Raw genomic sequence first — 3,743 nt, 5'->3', positions numbered from 1 at the left:
GATAGTCCTATTCCAAGAACGGGTGCCCCGATAAGCCACCATCGAGATCGAGATCGCTGCAAGGCAGAAGAGTGGTGTAAGGGAAGTCGTGTGAGAAGTAGCGAGTCGGCAACTAAAGCGAGAAGTTCAGCCGTAGGAGAGACGGTAGAGCGAAGCTCCCATGAACCCCTCTCCTGGTGGATTCTGTCTATCTGCTTCGTGTGCTGTTGTCTACTGAAGTGTGCTACTGTCATCTACTGTGTTCGTTTCTGTGATGTCCTGTAGACGTAGTTGTCGTCTTTGTGATGTCCTGTCTTCGTGTAAATAAACGTCGTTGTTGTTTTTCTTCTACTGCCGCCTGCTGATTAAGCGTTCTCCACACCATATCACTTCCACTATCCAAACGAACCCGGAAATTTCGTAACCGTATATATATAAAGATTGTGTAATTTTGATTAAGTATGAGAATAGTATGGTGTATTTGTGAACCATCAAGCACAGCAATTTCTATATGTATTTTTTAATAATAGCGAGATGTTATATAGAATAAACTATTTAATGAATATTTGAATTATCTGCCGTTCTTTTTTTTTCTTTGACAATTTATATCCCCTACTAAAAGTAAGAGTCGAGTGAAGCTTCAACTAAGATTCTCAAAGGGATCTTTTGCATATATAACTGTCAGCAATCGAATTCCACCTCTTAGTAAAGTTTCTGAGTCCGACAGCAAGTAACAGAAACGGAAAAATCGGAGAATTAGATATTCATATTTCGGAAACTGAACGCTCGTAATTATAATAAATGGAAAGTAGATTTGAATATAATTCTGATTGATGAAACAAAATGTTGAGAATTTATTGAAAATGAAGAAGTTGAAGACCCGTCATATGGAAACCAAGTAAAAAATATTGTATCAAAAAGAAAGAGCCTACACCATTAATTAGTGTTTTTGTGAGATGACACCTTCAGATGACGCAAATAATTTATCTTTCAGTTTCTTAGTTCTAATAAGTAATCTCACACCAGTAGCACTCTTAGTAAATATAAATGTTTCTCAAAGACTCTATAAATATATTGCAAATATTAGAATATAATTTTAATGTCAAAAAGCATTATTTTTACTTCATTTTTCCTTACATATAACAGCTACTAGAATATTCTAGTAATAGCGAATATGTAAATGTATGCCGGCGTCCTGACATAGGGGTAGTGCAATTCCTTTTTTTTTATTTGCTTTTATTTTTTTTATATGATGCATCTGTTCATTTCCGGTCTGGTGGGCCCAGAAGAGATTATTATTATATTGGTTTTTTTTGGAATTAACTCATTTAGATGGATAATTGCATACTATTTGGTAAGAACAAAAATAATTTAAATAATATACTGTTTAAATTCAAATTTAAATTATATGCAATTGAATTTGGTAAGTAAAATGGTAGATGTAAATTTTTAATCAAATGGTGGAGGATTGGGAATTTTTAATCAAATTTAAGTGTCATCTTATAAAACGACGTACCTTAATAAGTTAACATTTGAAAATTTGGCAATAGGTTTTGCAAATCTACTTTTTAAAAACGACATAGTTCCCAAACTGTTTCAGATTCCTTTATGGGGAAATGAAGGGATGCAAAAATTTCCCTACCAATCCTTAATGGCATGCTTAATTTTAGGAGACAAAATCGACCTGATAGATTTCATTTAATTTGAAACTATATCTCAGTTTTTAAACAAAAATTTGTTTTATCATTTGTTAAAAATAGTTCGTTACATTTTCAGTCCTAATGGTTATAAAAAGAGTTTTTCCGAATGTACGTGATTGCAGTCTTACTGTAGACTCGGACGCAAACTAGCGAAGCAAACTGACAAATCTCTATTGAAATATTGGATATGTTACAACTGCCATCAAAACTCCAGTTTCATGGAAACCACAAAAACAGAAGTGCATCGCACTTCTTTTTATGAAATCAAAATGTGTTGTGTTGATAGATCGTGCAGAAATTCTTATGGATTAAAATGTATTAAATAAAATCAATTTATTACGATATGAACGATAAATCTGCTATATATTTTTGTGAGAATAAAATTGAAAATGCTAAAACTAAACAAACCTATATTCATCAACATTTCATTAGAAAATTATTAGATGGGAATAAAAAAAATGTTATAAAATCCAGACTTTGTAGATTTAGTGACTAAGCCTTGACTATAAAATGCATATTGAATAGTATAAAAGATGAATGAAGATCTTTGTTGCATGTTGTTACTATTTGATTAAATTAATGAAGGTGAAAGTTACTTCGATTCAATATATATATATATATATATATATATATATATATATATATATATATATATATAATATGTGTGTGTGTGTGTGTGTGTGTGTGAGAGAAAGAGAGTTGTTAACAACTTAGAAAATTATTGTGATTTCTACGTTCGTTTTTTCTTTTTTAAACTCTTTCGCTTAATGTTTCCCTCACATTCAATCATGCCTTGAAACTGTCTCAACGTCATCTTTCTCAAGTAGAATAAATGATTTATAATAATAAGACGTCTTTCTTAATCTTTAAGGACAAAATAACTTCAATATTGAGAAAGGAATCATCATTTAACTTTTTTTTAAAAAATAATAACAAGAAGTTCATTTTAAGTTTACATTATAAGGACAATTATTATAATGAGAATATTTTAAAATCGCTTGTTTCTTGAGGCAAATAACGCATTTTAATAGGTTTAATCGAAATATACATGTTCATTGGACTTCACTATTTTTTAAATATATTAATAATATATATTAATTCAAAATAATATATTAATTTGAAATAAATTAGTAAACCCTAATCCACTGACTCCGTCGCTGCTCTGCTAATCCCTGGAAGATCAGTTCTTCACCGTCGCTTCCGACTACGACTACTCTGGCAGCTGCAGCTGCCTCGTTTTATAAGTCTTAGGAGGTGGGGCTAGAAACCTCTCAACCAATCAGGAACGTTCGAGGCGTATCTCGATTCTTACTGGACAGATAGGGAAAATTCTCGATGTTTCGGGTATAATCTATTTTGGCGCCAAAGTCACCAAATTCGTTGCCAAGTCGCCGAATGGTCGCCAAGTTTGTCGCCAAGCCCTGGAACCTCCGACGCGACACCGGACTCCGTCCAATACAGATGACTGTAAAACATTCTTTCGAATGGTAGAACCAACTATGCTGGGAAGCAGCATTACAGATTCGTAACAATATTAATTTGAAATAAATTAGTAAACCCTAATCGACTGACTTGGCGACAGTATAAGGCCCCAAAAAACTTTGTCGTGTTTTGATTATTCCAAAAAGACATCCTCAAAATAAATATTAACGTATTTTTTTCAGCTTTAACAGTAATTATGATTCTAAAAGAGTAAGAAAACGCTTTTGACGATTTTTACCTTTATTAAATCGTTAACCGGCGACCTATTCATATCGTTTCGAATCTGTAAAATCTGAGCTATTCCTGGGAACGAGGCTGCCGATTTTTTGGCTAAAAGGGATGAAACAGTCCTCGAGATATCTTTGAAAAGCCTTTCATTTCATTCAGTCAAACTCCTTATAAAAAGAAGATATGCCTCCAGGATACAGCAGAGAGCACTGTGCGACGACCACTTTTTGAGGATACACAGCTAATACCAGCTATGTCACTTTTCCCCATTACTATAAATCATGATTCTTTGTCCGCATACTTGTATTAGCTTGGGATTATTGATTCTTCATGTCCTCTATGCGGACAACATGA

The sequence above is a fragment of the Argiope bruennichi genome, chromosome 9, assembly GCF_947563725.1.
Source record: "Argiope bruennichi chromosome 9, qqArgBrue1.1, whole genome shotgun sequence".
NCBI lineage: Eukaryota > Metazoa > Arthropoda > Arachnida > Araneae > Araneidae > Argiope > Argiope bruennichi.
This window is presented reverse-complemented; position numbering follows the sequence as displayed.